Here is a 21,892-nt window from a genome sequence, read left to right as displayed (position 1 = left end):
ACCCTTTGTGAGGGAGATAGTGGAAGTAGTGTCAGAACCTAGGGTTATTATAAATATTGGGATGTGCGAACTTTGAAGACAATCGAACTCCTCTTTTCTATGTTATAAACCTTGTGATTGTACAAAATTTTGTCCCTTCACGAGGAAGAGTAGGAGTAAATCGTTATTGTTATTTTAGCACCTTATCTAGCACTTATAAAATATTAAGATATGCAAAGTTTAAACCAAATTGAATGATCATTTCTTGTTCTATGAAGTAAATTATTTCCTGTGAAACAACTGACCTTTTTTGTGGGATGTACCAGAAGGCTTGGACCGATAATGCCCATATCTGAACTCGATATATGATTGACAATAATATTACGATGTACCAAGTTGGGGCCAAATCAGATACTCGCTTCGAAGGCTATCGTGCGCATCAGCCAGACAGACGGACACCCCAGATTGACTCCGAATATCATGAAACTGATTTGGTCCAAAGTAACCTAGGGTCCAAAACCGTTATTTCAATAAGATACGCTTTGGCCGTATCAAATGATATATACACTCTTTATCCAAATGACTTAGGGTATAAAAACAAAATCTGCAAATTCTTCAAACTATTTTTAAATTATTTTATAACCATCCACTCGGTAAAGGCTTGAGTATTCACTTAATTTAAATATTTCATTAGACATTTTGTCATGTTAATATGTTGGCATGGCGACATTTACATTGTATTTTGTTGGCCAAGATAGATAGCATCGAGAACACAGCTCTGAATTATTTATAAAGACTCACTCAATTAATTGTTAAATTATCTCATTTGTGACATTTTCAAGGGGCCACAGTGGCAGTGGCACCATTAACTGAGATTCGAAATCATTATTTACGATCTACATTACGAGTACGAGTTGTCGAACAGACTCGGAATTTATGAGACGCTAGATGGAAAGATTACCGATGTCGAAACAAATTAGCCGATTACGTTGCGAACAAAGTAAACAAACCATTTGCATTTTATTTTTGAAATAATTTAATATTTTAATCTCAAAACACATGTTTGAATCATTTGATTTGTTCACTTTTGCTCACCACTGCCATTGTGTGCTGAGGTTTCTTTTGTTAAATCCTTTGTTTGATTATTAATTTTATTTTGTTTTGTTTGTTTTTATTTTTTTTTTTTTTTTTCAATTTTGTAGTTTCTTAAGCCGGCAATGTTTTCTCTGTAGCTGTTGTTGGTTTTTTCAATTTTGTTGTGGCATTTATTAACGTTCCGAAGACGTTTTCATACAGACACACACACCCTCGAACTACATTCATCCTTTCTTTGTTATTCTTTTGCACTCTTTTATTTGTTGTTCTTTTATGCTGATAATGAAGCTCATCATCATTATGATGATGATGGCTGTGAGGTTCTTACTGGAGATAATGAAATACTATCTTTTGAATCGCCTTTGATACGATCGAGCATTCGTATTATTTGTTATTGATTATTTTATTATTTTTGTGTTGAATATGTTTTCACTTTTGCTTTTTAATATAAGTATTTATCTTTTGTGATTTTTGTTTTGCTTCTTCGTTGATTTCTTTGTCAATAAAAGCCGCATCGCGTTGCGTTGGCGTCATGCAGTTGGATTTGATTTTGACTCTTCTTCATTTCTGATCATCACAATCTGCATATTAATGTGTTCGAAAAAAAAAATCGCTTATGTAGAAGGTAGGAGTTATTCACATTGAGTCAAATAAAACCAAAAAACGAAAAAGAAGTCAGATAACTCGTTTCCCCCCATGGTGATGGATGCATTGTTTGGGCGGAGCTGTCGACAAATTACAGACATTATAATTTTATTTGAAAAATTGCCGTTAAAGACGATTTAAAGATTCGCCACAGCGCTGAGATTTGATTTTATGGGAGTTTTGATGGTCTCTCAAGGAGAGTAAAATGGTATGTAGCTTTACATTTAATGTGTGGATTCCATGTGTGACCTATTTCTTTCAAATCACCAGCACTGTCCAGGAATGTCAGGGCTGTCGAATTCACATATATTAGCAATTTCCTAAACAAATGAATCCTAAATTAGATAAATGGGTTTGTGTGTATGTATAGATCCACGTTTTTTATAGCCCCATTTAGCGGTACCTCCCGATATTCGGCATTTTGATGATTTTTTGCCATATTTTCCCACTAATATGTCTAAAATTTGTCATAATGGGTTCTAATGTTTCCTTTACCCTAAGATGGAGAGTAATTAAAGTTTGGCCCGGCCGAACTCAATGTTTTTTACTTGTTTAATTTAATTCTTTTCGATATCATGCACTCTATAGCAATGTTATTAGGCATTAGGTGTAAAATTGCCTCCATCAAATTTGGTGAAAATCCGTTCAGAAATGGATATACCTCCCTTAGACCCCACAAAGTATATACATTCATTGTTTTTGATTTGGTTTTTGAAGTTCGCCATGGATACTACAGCCTGTGACAGAAAATTGTCTGTCCACGTCTTTTTATAGCCCCAATATAACGGGGAGGAGGGGAGGTTACCTATATTTGGTATTTTGATGAGTTTAGCGACATTTTTCACCGGAATTGTTTCAAATTTGGTATTTGAAGTTCGAAATTGATAATACAGCCTAAGACAGCAAAAGTGTCTGTGCAGGTCCACGTCTTCGAATAGCCCCATATAACGGTGCCTTCCGACATTCGGTATTTTGATGATTTTAGTGACATTATTCCCCGGAATTGTTTCAAATTTGGTATTTGAAGTTTCTAATGGATACTACAGCCTAAGATAGAAAATTGTTTACCTTCTTTGGACTTTGGCCGATCCAATATTCACTTTAGGCCTAATGTAGGTGAATGTATTTCATCGGTTAATTATTTTTCATCTTCTGAGATTTACAATTATTATAGATGTCAGAGAATATAGTAATGCTGAAAGTTTTGCAGTCAGTTTAGTAAAGCACTCGGAGAATAATGGAAAAAATCATCTTGGCCGACTAGGTTGCTGCGACAAAAAGCTAAATTTTCACATCTGGGGTTCGAAAACCCGAAGTGTTATTGCTATTTATTGTCGGAGTTAGATGGCATTGATCGGAACAACATTTATTTTCAACAAGACGAAACCATTGCTCTTTTAAGGGCAAAGATACCGGATCGTGTTATTTCCCAAAGAGGCGATCACCGAGATCTTAGATCTTTCTGATTTTTTGGTCGGCATTTCTTGAACAGAATATGAAATTATATTCAAAAAAATTTTAAAATTTTCAGATATTATACTTTTTACAAATTTTTCTATAAACAATAGACTTTATATCCGATAAAACTTTTTCTTTGTTAAATCGAAAATTTTTGTATATATAATATTTTTATAAAATTTTTATGTCAAGCTGTCAGGTTCTTTAACACTTTCACAATTTTTTAAATAAACATTGAGAGTTATTAATTTCGATCCAGGTTTCAAAAGTTTTTGATAGTTTTAGCCAATGCAAAATTGGCGATATTTATATCTTCACATTTCGAAATACACCCGTTTACACTGTTTGGAAAGTTAAAAGTTTTGAAGGTATTTTTTTAATGTTTTTCCACATTTTTAATACCACAATACATTGCAAATATTTGTATTCACTGAAAACAGTAAACATACCCCTCACTATTATTTTTTTTTCATGTTCTATGACTTTTAATATAAAGGAAAACTCCGTCAGTCGTAGCAATGGAAATTTCTTTCGTATACACTCGTCTAAATAATATGCCATAGGGTGATATTTTGAAAACTGAGGCGTTCAACTGTGTAATTTTTATATGATTCGGCATGAATGTTTGTTCTCCCAAAACGAATAAAAAGCTGCAAAGGCATTTCATAGGATCACATCAAACGACAAGAATATGAAGAAGTGAACGAATAGCATAGATTCGTACAGAGAGGAAGCCAGGCAAAATTAAAACACATAGGATGGCTGTGGAACATCATCATCCTTGTCATCATCATTATCACAATAATAGTCATCATTATTATATTGACTGGTTGTTGTTCTTGCTGAAGACACTGAAGTCATAGTCGTTATGCCATAAATGACACCGGCATTGAAAACGAATTAAAGCGTTGCTGCTGAACTTGAACTTGAGCGGAGGACAGGAGTTGTTGCAAAAATAAAAAGTGAACACCGAAACCCCGAATCGAACACAAAACAAAAGAAGGCACACACCCATCCACACACAAGGCCCGAACGGATCGGACAAATGCACACTCAACTGAACTGAAATTCATGATCAATGGCTTGGCTTTAAAACTTGACCGGGTAGATTCACTTAAACGACCATAAATGGGCTTTAGATCACTTTAGATACGCGCAATTTTACTTTTATTTTTTAAACAATTTCCTCAATAACTTTAGACGACGACGACTCTTTGTTGGCGATTCGCGTTAAGAAAAACTACAAAAAAAATCCCACTTGCCTTTTATGGCTTTGGCAGCAAGTTGAGATACGTAGTTTTTGTTGTTCTTTTGTTTTTATTATTAATGTTGTTGCAGTTGTCGCCGTGCTGTTCTACGAATAACTCCACAGCAAAAATATTTTATTTATTTATTTTTAGACCGACCAAGTTAAAAAAGAAAAGACTGCTTGCTGGCGGACAAACTGAGTGACACCATCATTATCATGATCATAATCGTCATAATGCAATTACATCACAACGCGGCTGGCAAATATTTATTTATTTCGCTTTATTCATCACTTTTTTCTCTCGCTTCACTTTACCATTGGCTGGTTGGCTGGCTGGCCACTTTTTTTGGCAAGATCGCCAGAAAACACCAGTGAGGCGTTAAGATTTCTTTAATAGGCTTTCTTCTTCCTCTTTTTTTGGGTTAACAATTTTAACACGAAAACACACACACACACATCCATACACTTAAGAAACGCGTATCCATAAGATGCGAATTTGAAATCGGTTGTCGTTACTTGATCATTTGTCAACAAAGCACACTCTTGTTTATTTGGTGGGGCTTCGATGGCATTACGCGCGCACGCTATTCCATTACGTTGCCAGAGCTAAAGTCGCGATCGACTAAATGTCCATAGCATTTTGCGGAGTTATGAGAGTCTCCCCATTTAATCAGCCAGCCAACGCCAATACACCACAGCAGAACAACAACATAATCATGATTTACTTGCCGGCTGTGTTGAGTATCTCAACTCTCCACAGAGACTGTTGTGGTGGTTTTGTTGTTTCTCTTGCTACTCAGCGAACGTACAAACTGATGAACATGGATTTGAGCTCTCACTGGCGATAAGAATTGGAGACATTCGGTTTGTTTTGAGTAGTACGCTTTGGGAAACCGGTTGAGCACATTTTGCAGACTTTGTTATGGTTTCCCTAAAAATAAACACTCAAACAGAAATTATCTTATCCGAATGGATTTCGTGTTGAGGTAGATTCTGGTTTTCACTACTTCTGATGCAGCAGGCAGAAGAAGAGCACACTTCGTGCAACCACTGGCTAGCTGGATCGGCAGCAGCTAGTCAGCGAGCTAATGAAGAAAGATTTGTTATTGTTTTTAATAGCCTTATAATGCACAAAGAAGCAATTGCAATGAAGAAGGGAAATTTATTGCCTGAAGTGGCCATCGTCGCCAAATGACTGAACTTGAATCACAACGTGTGACAAACATCGGAATGCAACGAATGGCGCCCAATGTTTTTTTTTTTTTTTTTTTTTTTTTGTAGAAAGAGATAATGATTGGAGATCATTTTGCTGGAATAGCTGAAGGAAGTTTCCAATAAATTAACTGGAAAATTGGTGCCTATTTAAACTTGAAATATCAAGGAAATTGCTTAACATATGTTTGTCCGAATTACTATAATTTAATAGGTTATTTGAATGTCAAATTATTTTAATGTATAGTTACTAAATTTTCGATTTTTAGTCAATTTCGAGTTCAGAAATAGAAGTATCGGAAAAAATAGAAGTTTTCATTGAGAATTTATGTGAAGTAGATCATACCAACTAGGAACATTTTTTACATATCTCCAACTCTGAACCGATTTCGACCAAATTTGACGGAGATATTTGTGCCTCTCATATCAAATAACTTACATCGGGGCAATCGATATATGGAAACCGAGTTTCGCCAAATGGAAAAATTCTTTTGAATGTGTAAAAATCCATCTAAATTGGGCTGATATTACATATATGGTGCACAAAAACCGTGAAATCGTATAAAGATATATATGGAAGCTAGATTCAAATCTGAACCGATCTCGATAAAATTTGTCACAAGCATTTCTGAGCTGTGTTAGATATCTGGTACCAAATGCCATTGCTTGCAGAGTGCATACTACAAGAGTGAGGGACTTCAACACCAAATCGGATGAAATATATGTATGTGGGAGCTATATATATATATGAACCAAATTTGAATTGCTGAATTACTGCTAGGCTGAATTCGGTCGTATGTGTAAAAATTCGCAGATGTATTTCTGAGCTGTATTAGATACCTGGAATCAAATATAATTGTTGTAGAATACATATTACGAATGTGAGGGACTTAAACACCAAATCGAATAAAACATATATATGGAAGCTTTAGCTATATCTTAATCCATTTTAACCAATTTTTAATTTTTTTTAATTCTAGGCTAAGCTCGGTCGGATATGCCGAAATACATCCAATTCGGATGAATATTTCACATATGGAGCACAATAAACAATTGGGACCTATTCACAACAATTTCAATGGGGCAGTGGAAAAACCAGTAAAGAAAGTCCTAAAGTCGGGCGGGACCGATTTTTTGATATCCTACACCACTTTGCTAATTTAGTAGAGACCCACATAACAATTAAAAGTTTTAATGGGAGAGTTCAATCATACACGCTATGATTATAAGTATAATTTAAAGTTCAAAGGACTAAATATGCCGAAGCATTTGTGTCTTTTAAATTCGGACTTGTATTGCCCATTTGGTGCAAAATTAATTTGAAATCAGATAAAGATATATATGGGACCTATATCCAAATCGGAACCGATGTCGATAAAATTTGGCAAAGGTATATTTGAGCTGTATTTGATATATTTCCCTAAATATTGTTGTTACAGAGTGCATATTACCGCTGCGGAGGACAAAAATAACAAATCGGATGAACAATATATATGCGAACTATAGCTATATCTGAACCGACCTTCAATCCAAATTTGGCATACTACATTCTCCAATTTCACTAGGGTTCGTCCTTGGGCCAAACAAATGATTTGTGCATCATCTCAATCGGACAATAAATCCGACCTGCATTTTGTTCACAAGAATACATGGACAGACGGACTGACATGCATAAATCAACTCAGAAAGTGATTCTATGGAGATCCTCAAATGCACAAAGACTGACCACCTTGTGGCGTAGGGTATACAAATTTCATCTCAATCGGACAATAAATGCGACCTGTACCTTGTATACAAAAATACAAAGACTGACGGACGGACATGCATAAATCTACTCAGAATAGGTTACTATGACGAAGATCATAAAAAGGATTCATGGGTCTATTTCGTTACCTTCAGCATGTTACAAGGCGTAATACCGTGTTCCATAGTGTGGCGTAGGGTGTAAAAATCAAAACCTAATTAAATCGTGCTTTATCTCCATTGTAAATGTATGGAATGAAACTGATTTTATACTGAATTGAATGATTTTATACTGATTGCATTTTGAGCCTCTTCCAATTTTGCAGTGAAATTCCTTGGTAAAAAGTATTCAAACCCGTAAAGTCGATTGTAACGATTTCCTACTACTGTGATTTTTAACTATTAATAAAAACATGTAGTTATAATTACCAAATATTCGAGGGTACCGCTTTATGAGTGATATAAAAAATATTGAATAATGCTACGGAAGACAGAAACAATTACAAATCTACATACTGAATTTTAAACTACTTTCTGATTCCTGACTGACTAAATTCAACAGAAGTAAGTACCGAAACATGGACACTATTGCAAAACGTGGACCTATAAAGACAATAATCTACCAGAAGAGGTGGAGTCCCTTACGATCTACACGTATCAAAATTTAAACAATTCCGTTCGAAATTGTGGTTTAAATCGTCAAAATACCGAATATCAGGAGATACCTTAACATTTCTACGGACATAATACAAATACATGCAAAAAAGTAACCTTCTACCTTAACTCGTTTAAAAAATAACGTGATTACAACAGATAGGTGGATATCGCTAAATCGAATAAGAATTTTAGGCAGATCAAGAATATCAATTAAAGGTCTAACATGAATATTTTGAGGAGTTACAAACGGAATGAATATAACTTCCCTAGTATGGTGGAGGGTAGAAAAATATTGCTACACTCCTTCTGGTAACTCCCACACAATCAGCCATCTGACTCCAATGTGATTCCAGGGATGTGTACAGGAGTCCTGAGGAAGTATTATACGCATAGATGGAAAGCGGAAGTTCTTCAAGCTGCAGAATACATACTCGAAAGTTTTTTGGATAAAATACCAGACTTGTACAGTCCTATCATTTTAAGATCTGTGATGTTCAATATTCAATGAATACCCGCCACAAATTAATTTTTTTTCAAAATATCTAAAATTTATCTATGGAATGGGGATTATGACAAAAAAAATTGTTATAATCACCAGAAAATAGCTGACACAAAACCCCTATAAATGAGGACTATATCCAAAACTATAAACTCCATTATGAGGTACGGCAAAGTAATTTTTTCGTGGGGGAAACATTTAGCTATTCGACCTGAATGTGATTTTCTGTACCGGAACTTTTTTGAAAAACCCCTAAAAAGTCGAAAATGGAGTCATAATGGTTATCGTAATATCAGTCATCTTGCCTTTCCAAATGGTGCCAAATATATATAATGTCCAAATATTTTCGGACATAATCGCCACATCAAACGGTCATGCTCCCCACACTATTATGGGGGTTATGGGCAAAAAACCTTACATGGGGATTACATAATTTTCAATTCTATGTTCAATATCAGACATCCGATTAACTGACCAAAACTTTCATTTCAATGTCAATTTTGCAATATTTAAATTACTTAAAAGTATTCTGTGAATTAATAACATGTCAACTTGTAACCCATAATGATCCAACATTTTCAAACTTAGCCCAGCAAATGAGGTTAAGAATTCAAGGCATTTTACATAAGCCAGTAACATTAAACAGCATTCATGTATGTATATGTAACCTATATTTCACGATTTGTTCTTGGACATTTGACTCATGAAAAATTAATTCAAAAATCATGTCATATTTAATAAATATAAAACAATGGAGACAGAATGTATACAATCTGTGCAATTCACTTACCACTTTTTTTCAGATTTCGTGATTTAGATAAAACAAAGTTAAGAGACTTACCTGAAAACAGAAATAAAAAATATTTTTATTTTTTTATAAATATAAACAGAAAGCAATGAATATGTAAGTAATTGTGAATTTATACATTTATATTACCATTTGGTAAGAAAATCTAAAAAATCATAAATTTTTATTACACTAATATTTGAATTCACAAATATAAATTAAATTTAAATCGTTCTTCAGATATAATCCAAAGCATTGATGTCCAATTAAATATATTAATCAACATAATTTATTTTTGTTGATTAGTCGTAGCTCAATATATTGAACTTTAACTAATGGTTGTGTACACTTTTAAAACAATTTAAACCAGCTCAACACCAAACAGAGAGTTTAAACAATTTTAACACCTCTTTAGTGGTTAGGTTCATTAAAAACAAAATATTTAAGTGAAATATTGTACGGGTTAAATATGATCCAACCGCTGATAATAGTCGATTGGTACAAAATATTTAAACTCCTCACTTACCATATGTTTCGTTTTTTTCCTTTTTTTTTTTGGTTTTGTTAATAAACAAATATTGAAAGGTAAGTATCTCAACAAATATGTTTCTCGTGAATAAAGAGAAACCCTCCATTGACGGTAATCTCTGCAACGGAGGGTAATGGGTGGAAGACACAAAAAAAAAAACATGATGGATGTGTACTATGTTGGCTCAAGTCTGGTCTGGTCTGGTCTGGCCTAGCATTGAAGCAGCAACAGCAACCCAGAAAGAAGATTGTGTGTCGACATCTACACGGCTTTTGTTTGTTTTTCTTGCCAGTATTTATTCGAGCGATAACCCAGTCGATATTGATTTTAGCCGTACTACTTTTGTTTTCAATACCTATTTCATGGTTGTGAGTAATTTCGCAAACAAATTTTGAATATGTATTATCTGGGTAAAGTATTGTTGCTGATCTTGGCGAGTTGTATTGGAATTATTTTTTTTTTTTTCGTATTGTATGTCGTTCATTCACGACAAGTCTGTGGTTATTTAAAGCAAACAGAATACCAAAAAACATTCCGATTATGATCATCGTCATCATCATTATCCATTGCGAGATAGCTATTTTGGTGTAATTTAGTACTTTTTTGTTTTTAATTTATTTTTTTATTTTTTTTTTTTTCATTGTAAACATTATAGCAAAAATTATGTTATTTGCTATGGTCTAAAATATATTTGTATTTAAATGAATGTTGTTTAGAGTTCTTAATGAATGTAACAAAATATTGTTACGCAGGTCCACGTTTTCCCATACCGAAATACACGGGTACATCACGATATTTGGAATTTTATAATTTGATACCAACCTTCTCTCTCCTTTTCAATTTTGGCACCAAGTCTTGTTTTAGTGAAAATATTGAGATGTGTGTCAGTTTGGTTATTCAAATGTTGACCCTTTGCGTGGGAGGTAGCAGAAGGAGTGGTATTGAGATGTGCGAAATTTGAAGAGAATCGGTTGCTTATTTTGTATTTTATGAGAGTTATAATTATTAAAAATCTTGACCCCTTGCAAGGGAGGTACATGATGGAGTGGAACGATATTGTCCATTTTTGCGCTGACGAAAATATTGGGATTTGGAAGATTTGTCCATATGGTAGCCATATGGCGGAGGGTATAAAGAGATTGTCCATAAAATGGAAAAAGCACGAGATTTGATACAGATTCTGTATTCAGTCGTTATTCATTACTGGGTATTATACAAGTTCATAAAAACTTTCGACATTTTAATACCCTCCACCATAGTATGGAGTTTGACATTCCGTTTGTAACACCTCAAAAAATATACATTTTAGACCCCACAAAGTATATATATTCTTGATCAGCATAAAATTTTATGTCGATTCAGCGATGTCCGTCCGTCTTTCCCCCCCTCTGTCCGCCTATCCGTCTGTGGAAATCACTGTAGCTTCCGAACGAATTGAAGTAGATTGATAAAATTTTACTCAATTGTATATAATGTCTGCAGGACTTTTGGTATTGAAAATGGCCCATGTAGGTCCACGTTTTGGTATAGCCCCCATATAGCGGTACCTCCCGATATTTGGTATTTTGATAATTTTAGCATTCACCGGAATTGTTTCAATTTTGGTATTTGATGTTAGTAATGGATGCTACAGCCTATGACAGGAGATTGTCTGTGCAGGTCTACGTCTTCTTACAGCCTATCCCGATATTCGGTATTTTAATGATTTTAGTGACATTATTCACCGAAATTGTTTCAAATTTTGTATTGTCTGTGCAGGTCCACGTCTTCATATAGCCCCCATATATTGGTACCTCCCTATATTCAGTATTTTGATGATTTTAGCGACATTACTCACCGGAGTAGTTTCAAATTACGTATTTGAATTTGGGCTGTAGTTCCCGCCTGTGACAGAATATTGTCTCCGCAGGTCCAGTTCTTCGTATAGCTCAGATATATCGGTACCTCCCTATGTACGTTATTTTGATGATTTTAGCTACATTAATGACCGTTTATTTTAAATTTCGAATTTAAATATAGTAATGGCTTGTGACAAACAAAGCCTATGTAGATCTACGTCGAAAAGACCGCAATATAACGGCTGTATTCGGTATTTTTAAGATTTTAACAGAATTTTTAACGGATTTTATTTTTTAAAAATGTCCAAATTCGTTCCAAATGGTTGAGGGTATTCAAAGTTCGACCCGGCCGAACTTACTGCTTTTTAACTTGTTTTTTTTTTTTTTCTAAAATTGACAGGTTGCAGGTCTTCGACCGGGCCTTGTGATTTCCTCATCTGGGTAAGTCCAACAGCGGCTACGCGAAGTTAAGTTATGTATATTGAAATCATCCCCTCATTGTACTATACAGAATCGGGTCGTCCGAGTTCAGAGATTGTAACTCTGGAGGAAAATAATTACACACATTTTAGAATTTTGGAAAGGTTATTTTAGTATCAACTTTAATTGGCCTATATTTCATGGACTCCCAAAATGCGGTCTCTTCCGGCTTTTGGTGTATTTTTTTAAAATCCGGGTTTAAAATATCGGTAATTTTGATACAACTCCCGAGACGTACTAATCATGTTGGATATTTATTTTCATTAGCTTTCAAATGATACGAATATTGTCCATACAGGTTCAAACTGGTCAAATATCCGTGGATCCGGGTCGGTTCAAAAAAAAATATTTTCCCGGAATCAGGGTACCAATACCGACTTCTGGAAAAATCTTAAAAAGAAATCCGAGAGTTCTTACATAAGGCTACCAAATTGTTGCTGGTAACATAATATTTACAACGTTCTAACATAAAAAAGTGTCAAAAATAAAGCATTTAAGACATCCACTGTTATGTATAGCTTCCAAGCTAAGTTTAATACAAATATTCATATTTTGATTTTTTCCAGATCATTACTCATTGCAGTTTCGCTTTTGAAATGTCATGACATTGTCGGCAGCTGACCCAGTCGTGGTAGACCTATTTTCTGACACTACATTTCCAATAACTATCTTTCGTTGCGTCTGCAAAAGATTTATGACCAGCTTTGTTTCGTTTCTAAGATTTGGAACTCTGCGAATGGCAATTTATCATCAGTCGTCTTCGTATTCGAATTTAGCTACAGAAATGTTGTTAAGCGGTTGGTACTTCATAATTGTGATTATCAACTACCGCTGCCAAATATTTACTACCGCTGCCATAGAAGTGAAGCGAAGAAATGAAAAAGGCCACAGCATTTAAATACGACGTTCAATGGAGGTGCTGAAATTGAATGGTTTCACATTACCTCACCGACATTCGGCGAGGTCTATCGGACACTCTTTTTTATTGGCGCGATTTCGTTTATATTCGAAATCCATTGAGCTGTATTTATTTTGCATTCTCATGCAATTACAAAGTTGCAGTGGACGAAGAAGAAGCCATAGAATAAGCAGCTGCAGCCGAAGTTAAGGAACGTGCAACGTAATCTCCAATTGCCATGCAATCAAGGTGCGTTTTAGGTTAAACCATAAATTATCACCTTTGATCTCTGTAAGCAGGGTATTTTTGCATAGAAACTAAAAATCGAAATATATGTTTTAGCAGGCATCCGTTGGTAATAGCCACAAATCCGACTGAGCAGTATGCCGGCGGACAGTAGAAGAATTAGACATTGTTTATATTTTGCTATTCAAAAGAATATATTATTTTGGCATTAGAAGTGGTACGGTAGCAACGAGTCAAACTAATTCTGGTGTTATTTTTATGGGAGGTGGAGAAATTTGATTTATGGATTGTAAATTGACAGCTTTATTTCGAGTGGTTTGATTTTAGCATCGTTTAAGAATAGTGTTTGGATATTATTTATATTGTTTAAAGGTTGTTTAATATTTGTTATACGAATGATTAACGTTGCTGCTATAAAGTTTTATCAAAATAGGTTCGCCAGATTTGGACTAATTTTAAATGATCTCCGTCAAAAACGCCATATTTAAAAAGACTCTAACCCGAAGACGATTCTCCATGTTCTATATTTTCTATAGATATTTATTTCCATTCTTTTTTTGCGGCCCATACACTATGGGCGTGCAGGACAGCACTTGGAGCTGGGAATTTCTGTCAGTTTGAGAATGCATGTCAAATGATTGAAAGGAGAATGAATATGAAAAATTTTTGAAATTTAATATAAATAAACCTAAAATGGAACCCAGTCAATCTTACTATTCCAAACAAGTCAGCACCAACATTTGTGGCAATGTTTCTCCAGATCTAAAACACTCCTAACCAGAATGAACGAAAAATGTTGATCATTTCGAATATCAAGGACTCTCGTCTAATTAGAAGCTGTATGAGCCGAATAACACATTAAGAGGTAAGGTAAACAAATTGTTTTATGTATTAGCAGTAAGTAAGAAGGTAATGACCTGCTCTTTATTCCGTAATCAGCTGGTTTGAAAAAAAAAAAAAAGAAACAATTTGCCCTCCACAGTACCCTCTACCATGGGGTTAAGAAACCCTATAAAAATTAGGGAATTGTATTACTGGAAATATTGGAAATATTATATATCATTTTATGAGAATTTGGGTTATTCCAAATTTTCGACCCTTTGTGGGGAGGTACCCAAAGGAGGGACCGATATATCCCATCTTCACACCAGATCTTGTGTTAATGAAAGTATTGGGATGTGTGAAATTTGAAGATAATCGGGCTCTCATTTCACATTTAATAACTTATAATTATTCGAAATTTTGAACCTTTGGGGGAGGTACTTAATGGAGTCAAATGATATTGTCTATTTGTCCATAAAGTTTGCACAAAATTCATTTATACTTTTTCTTTCTATGAGGTAAATTATTTTCTGCCAAAATTGACTTTTTGACCCTATTGCCCATCTCCGAACTCGATCTAAGTTTGATCAAAATATTGAGATCTGCCAAGTTAGGACCAAATCTGATGGTCCCTTTTAGATTTATCGATGGACGGACGGACAAACATAGATCGTCTCCAAATGTCCTGAAATGGATTTGGTTGAAAGACACCTGGGGTCTTAACGGTTATTTCGATGAGGTTATTTGCTGAGGGTATAATAATATCAGCCAAAGGGCCACTACGAGCACACTTGAATGTCCTTTTTATTTTCATAAAATTTTCCGATATCCAAATCGGAAAGTGCCTGCCTTATGTCCTAAATATCCTCACGAATTCCACCATTGAAGTCATAAATCATCGTTGGGATGTTGGCAAAGATCTTATCTTTCATGTGGTCCTAAAGGAAGAAATTAAAAGTTCTTAAATCATAATATCTCAGGGACAGGAAATTTTTGCCGCAACAAATTAATGATCTCGTTTCGTCGACTATTACGGTATCGTCAATCGGCTCTTGAGGTTTAATCAACAGTAACGGAGCATGGATATCACCAATCAACGTAAATCGCTGATTAATCAAAACCAACTGGATGTCACTGGGAGAGTTGCAAATGATTGCAAAAAAGAAGTTTATCCGACAAGAATTTACAAAAACTCAGCAAAAAATTTGTCAAAATTTATCTGTCGAATTGATCTCTTTTGTAGAGGTTTTGTCTTAACAGAGGTCTTCCTGCAACAATTTGCAAAAAAATTACAAGATTACAAATTGCATTTTCGAAACATATCCGGTCAGGAGACATGTAAAAATCAAACTAGGTTAAAATCAACTTTATCCTAAAATTTTGACAAAGTTCACGTTGATTAAAACTAGGTTGCTTGCTTTTTTAAAAAAGCTATTCTTCTATTTGATATTAATAAGGATATACCTATTTCTACAACAAAAACAAACGCCAAAAATAATTTTTAATTGAAATATTTATTATTTTTGGCAGAAACACAAGACGGACATATGTTGGAGCACTGTCGGGTTCACAACTCTTATCCACGACTACAATGGCTAAATTTAAAAAAAACCACATACTTTAAAAATAATCAACGACAAAACGAAACAAATTTATCAAGATTTGGAAGACACCTCCAAATTATGCAGATGGACAGACAGACAGAGAGACCGACGGCAAAGCATGTGGATTGATGTTGAACGGACTGGCACGAGTGTTCAGGCAATTGAAAGCAAAAATTATAAACTCCTAGCTAGCCATGCTCATCTTCCGTTCCTGGGAAGAAAAGAAAATGATGAGAGTGAGGCAAACAAATGAACTTCGTGGCTGATGGTCGTTGGTTGGTTGGTTGGTCGTCTTCTCGCCATCAATAAAAACTTCAACATCGTCAAAACAATTCGACACTTAAATTGGTCGAAATAATTTCTGTGTTTGCTTAGCTCATCTTTCGATTACGATCAGCATTTTTTGTATTTTTTTTTAATGTCTTACTACAGTCTTAGGCTGAGTCTGCAAATTGCATCGCATAATTGCCCATTGTTTTTTAGAAGAAAAAATAAAACATGTTTTTTTTTTTTTGTATATTTGTTGGAAAACAAGTTTCAGTAATATCATTTTTAGACATGAGAACTATTTTACAAGAGGCAATTTAATAAAAACATTGACATTTGTATGGAATGTGATAAATTGTACTGATAGGAAAGAGGAAAAAGGACCCTTAACATTCAATAATATATGGGGATGGGAATAATGGCGTTAACATTATTATTCCGTGGAGATCGAAGGTAGTGCTATATTTAGGAATAGTAAAAATTACGGCACATCAATGTAAGATATCGAACAAATGTCTGTCGACTAATTTTTAACATTAGTATACATGAAAATTTAAATGCAAATATTATTTCTGTGATATTCGGCCGTATTCTACATGTTAACGTCGACACCGCCGTCACTTTTTGTATTCCGTGACAGCGTCGGCTGTTTATTTATTTTTTTTTCCAATTCTTTAACTAATTTATCAAAGTGATTTGAACTTGTTATTTTTTATCTTCGAAATATTTATAATAGACCCTACAAAGTATATATCTTCTGGATCAGCGTAAAATTATAAGACGATTGATGTCCGTATCTCTTTCTGTTGTAATCACGCGATCTTTCGAACGAATCGATATGAAAGGCTAAAATTTTGCGGACATGCATACTTTACCAGTAGGCAGATTAAGTTCGAAAATGGGCCATGTCCACGTATTCGTATAGCCCCCATATAACGGTAGCCCCCGATATTCGGTATTTTGATGATTTGAGCAACATTATTCACCGGAATTATTTCAAATTTTGTATTTGAAGTTCGTAATGGATACTACAGTTTATGACAGAAAATTTTCTGTGCAGGTCCACGTTTTGGTATAGCCCCCATATAATGATACCTCCCTGTATTCGGTATATTTATGATTTTAGATGCATTAATTACCGAGTTTTTTCAAGTTTCGCATTTGAATATTGTAATGGCTTATGACAAAAGTTGCCTATGCTGTCCCACGTCGTCGTATACATTCGGTATTTTAAGATTTTTTTTGAAAATTGCCAAATTCGTTTTAAATGGTGGAGGGTATTCAAAGTTCGACCCCGCCGAATTTACAGCTTTTTTACTTGTCCATTTTTATTTTGTCGAGAAAGCACTTAAAAATGAAAGTCGACATGAAAAACTCTACCGACGATATCAGAGCCAATGTAAGTCTTCGTCGTCGTCACATGTTCTTACAAAATTAAAAAATACAAAAAAAGCAGTTAAGTTCGGCCGGGCCGAGCTTTTTATGCACTCCACAATTTGTAAGTAACTTGAAAATTTTCAAAAAAAAAAAAATTCGAAAAAATACCGCTCAATGAATGATTTCGAAAAAATACCGCTCAAATGGGGCTATATGAAGACGTGGTCCTGCATAAGTAATTTGTGTCGTAGGCTGTAGTAACGGTTCCGAATTTATATACGAAATTTGAAATAATTCCGGTGAATAATGTCGCTAAAATCATGAAGACACCGAATATCTGGGCGCTATAACACAACGTGCACCTATTTAGACAATTCTCTCCTAAGGGGTAAAGCACCCAGCAGGAACCCATTGTGTGGATTTTATGACTACTCCATTGAAAAATTTAGCTTTAATCATAAAAATACCGAACATCAGGGGGTACCGTCATATGGTGGGTATATGATATCGTGGACCTATAAAGACAATTCTCTTCTAAGGGATAAAGTACTTACAAGGAACTCCTTGTGTGAATTTTCAGACAATTTGCTAAAATCATATCGGGGTACCGTTATATAGGGGATATACGATATTGTGGACATATATAGATAGTTCTCTTTTTCGGGGGATACTCACAAAGAACTCCTTGTGTAGAATTTCAGATAATTCCATTGAAAAATGTGGCTAAAAGCATCAAAATATAGAATATTGGGAGTATCGTTATATGGGGTTATACAATATCGTGTACCGATAAAGCCCATCTTCGAACTTGACCTGTCTGCAGACAAAAGACAGATCTGTGCCAAATTTTAAGTTCTTATCTTAATTCATTTTGACTGTAGCGTGATTACAACAGACGGACAGACGGAGAAATTAAAACTCAGAGTGGTTGTCTTTCAATGAGTAAGAAAATGATTATCTATAACTCCATAACACCATATGGATAAGATGGTCGATATTTCATCAACGAATTTGTCAAGAGCAAAAGTTTGTGAACAGTTCAAGTGAAGTAGATATTTGGCTAGTCCGAAATCTTAGTAGACTGACATTAGGAAACAAAAGCATTTCATCCATGCCTTGTAGAGTTGTTAAATCTTGTTAATTTTAGTGAAAGTTACATCTAGTTCACCTCTTTTGTCTGGACTAGATCACGAAACTAGTTCCTAGTTCATTACACTATGCGACAAAACTCAATTCAAGTAGAACTAAAAATGAAGGAAATTTAATTTATATAGAGGTTTATTAGTCCCTTTAAAAATATTGTTAAAAACGGATAGTAGCAAGTCAGAATATTTACCAAAATTATTTGTCATAAAATTCTACTATAGGCTCTAGGAGACATCAAGAGTCTAATTCTTAACATGACGCCAGAAATTCATATACGAGCATATTAACAAGTAAAAAACATTAACTTTAGCCGGACCGAACTTTAAGTACCCTCCACCATTGGGTTAAGAAAACATTTAGTATCTGAATTTAAAAGTGTTCCACTTTCAACTACAAATACCAGTAACTCCGTTTGGATAATATAGTTAAACTTTTTAATAAACAATAAAGTGCATAGAGCGTTATATGGGGGCCTTACCAAAACGAGAACCTATATAGGAAATTGTATACTACAAGGAATGTTATCTATTACGAGTCTTAAGTATCAAATTAAAAAAAATCCTTGGTAAATATGATTAGAATGATCAAAATACCAAATATCAGTGGGTACCGTTATATGTGCGCTATATGAAAACTTGGACCCAGATGTTCAATTCTGCTACCGGAGCTAGAACCCATCATGAAATTCATATACCAATTTTAGACAAATCCGTAAAAAATGTGACTAAAACCATCAAAATACCGAATATCGGGAGGAACTGTTATATGGGGGCTATAGGAAAACGTGGACCTATATGTACAATGTTCACCGGAGATGGAAGTTTTTATTCCCCTTGTATATTTAATATATAAATAAATTTGCATCACCGTTCCCAAATAAAATAAAATATTCTTTAATTTTTTTTATCAATTTTCTTTGGACTTTTTTCAATTTGATGCCTGAAAGTTTTTAAATTGGCAGAAGGTGTCAAAAGAAAAAATATTCTCACAACAGTTTTTATGAAAATTATATTGAAAATAATAACAAACTATTAAAAAACCTAATATATCTTGCAAATTTTCTTATAATATCGGTCAGTACGGGTTGTTGAAAATGCCAAATGCCCTTGATGTTTATCTTGCCATGAAAACTCTAAAGGAGCTTCTGGTTCACAGGCAAAACGTTCTTAAGGCCTTTAGTTTCGACCATATACAAAGGGATAGTTATAATATGAGATATTTTTCGCAATATTTAGAATAGATCTTTGAAGTTTGATATAGATCTTTGAATTACATCCAGAATCATTAGTACAGAAAATGGGACATATGGGTCCACTTTTTCGAATAGTAATATATTACTCCGATTTCAAGTATTTTTTACGTGTTGGCCATGTTTTCTATTTAATTTTGAAAAATTATGGTATTTTGAATTCTCAGTAAGAAAGCTTTGTACAAAAAATACAATTAGATGCACTACTACTTGTATTTGTTTCTACTCAAATGCAATTCTCTTATTTTTTTTTTTTAATTATTTATCAAAATGAAATTGCAATAATACTTTCAAACGTTTCCAATGAACGCTTGATTTCAATCATCCCCTTAGATGACGATATTAGTGCACACAAGCATTAAGTCCTAGCCATTCCACGAAAATAAATTTCTCAAGATCCAAAAGTGATCTTTTGAACTGCAGTGACTGACGATAAATATAAGTAGTGGCCATTCAATCTCTTAGATAACCCTCATGACCCACAACGAGTGGTTTATGTCTTCCTTTTGCAATATCTTCATTGTACAGCTACTTAAAGGGACACTGACACCCAAGCTTAGCACACATGATTGATTTTTAAGACTCTCAATGAGGAAGACGATAATCTGCTCCACATGAAAGTCAATATACCTAAAATTGGCAATGGATTACGATTACGAACAACCCACACATTAGAACATAAATGGAGGAACGATCGAAGAACGACCCATGCCAGAGCACCGTAAATCAATTGAAGAGGAGTTTTAGAAGGAACTACATACATTCGTATAAAATATCAATACAACATTTATCGGCCGCCTTCATACAGCATGCCGCAACCTCGTCCAATACGAAGGCGAATTGATTGTCTGTGTGTCATGGTTGTAGTATTCCCTATCCAGTTTTTATTAATCCTCACAAGATCTCTAAGCGGGGAAAAACTCCGATATCGTTTGAGCAGAGAAAGAGATGAACAATTGCGATTACATTACAAATAAAAGATGTTCGTACATCACTTACAACAGCAAATTGCTAAAAATAGCCCCCTTTAAAGTTGTAACCAACTGCCGGTATTCATAAAATAGTTAGGCGATATGACGTACAGACAGAAGGACGGACGGACAGGCTGACAGACGTGTTTGTATACGCCTCCGCTTTGCCTTGGTGCATTCTGTGTGCTTGTGTGTGTGATATTATTGTCTGTCTGACAGCTTTCAAATGAGATTTTTACACATCATTATGCCTTCGGCAAGGTACAGAGATGGACAAACTTTGGGACAGTAACAACTAATAAAATTTTTAAAATCGGTAATTATGCTGTTATATAAGAGTTACAATTATTCTAAAAGTCCACTTGATGGAGTGGACTGACAAAATTTTTGGGATTTATTAAGGTTTCACAAAATCGAATGGTCGTTTCTCTTTATATGAGGTATATTATTTTCTTTGATATTTTTCAGCTTTTAAGTGGGAGGTATTGGAAGGGGTGGAACGATGACCATTTTCGAAATCGATATAATTTTGATAATTATATTACAATGTCCTAACTTTGGATACTAAATCGGATTCTCCCTTTGAGAGTAATCTTGTGCACCAGGCAGATAGGCAGACGGACGGACGACCCTAGATCGACTCCAAATGGAAACTAATGGAACTTTTGTTCATCCTCTCTTGAGTAATTATTTAGGCTCCTCGCAGGAGAGATAAAAAACTGCAACAAAGTAAAACGCCATAAATTTTACATTTTTTTTAATTTTATTGAATGAAAGCAAAAATGTCGGAAATAACATCACATTTTAGAATAAGTTTAGATTTGTTCCAATTGGTCACCTTTGGCACGAATTATGGCCTTCAAACGGCCAATGAAACCGTCACACGCTGCCCGAATATTGCTCCGCGGTATTTTGTTCCCGGCGAAGCGCTTGCTTGAGGTGATCGACACTTAGGTATTTTTAGTGCCAACCTTGCTTTCCTGTTGGAATGTCCAAGGTCTGCGGCCCAAATGTTTGAGTGCCCAAGGCTTTAATACACCCTCCAGAATATTTTCGCGACAATATTCGGCATTTATTCTGATGCCACGGTCGAATAATACACGCGGAGAGCGACCATCGGCTGTTATGGCGGCCCACACCA

At 34.7% G+C, this 21,892-nt stretch overlaps 1 protein-coding gene across 2 annotated transcripts in view; it reads right to left on the bottom strand.

The window, feature by feature from the left end:
* LOC101893749 (protein sprint) overlaps window positions 1-21,892 on the bottom strand; it is a 452,096-nt gene that overhangs the window by 397,079 nt on the left and 33,125 nt on the right. The window contains exon 1 of one of the 2 annotated variants that reach the window (XM_059122992.1): window positions 4,742-5,041. The exons of the other annotated variant lie outside the window; for it this stretch is intronic. The gene's annotated coding sequence lies outside the window, so the exon portion shown is untranslated. Of the gene's footprint in view, window positions 1-4,741; window positions 5,042-21,892 lie in introns of those variants that run through there. 2 annotated transcript variants of the gene reach the window in all.

The sequence above is a fragment of the Musca domestica genome, unplaced genomic scaffold (genome assembly GCF_030504385.1).
Source record: "Musca domestica strain aabys unplaced genomic scaffold, Musca_domestica.polishedcontigs.V.1.1 22, whole genome shotgun sequence".
NCBI lineage: Eukaryota > Metazoa > Arthropoda > Insecta > Diptera > Muscidae > Musca > Musca domestica.
The sequence above is the reverse complement of the archived record's forward strand: the minus strand, read 5'-3'. Positions and strand labels throughout refer to the sequence as shown.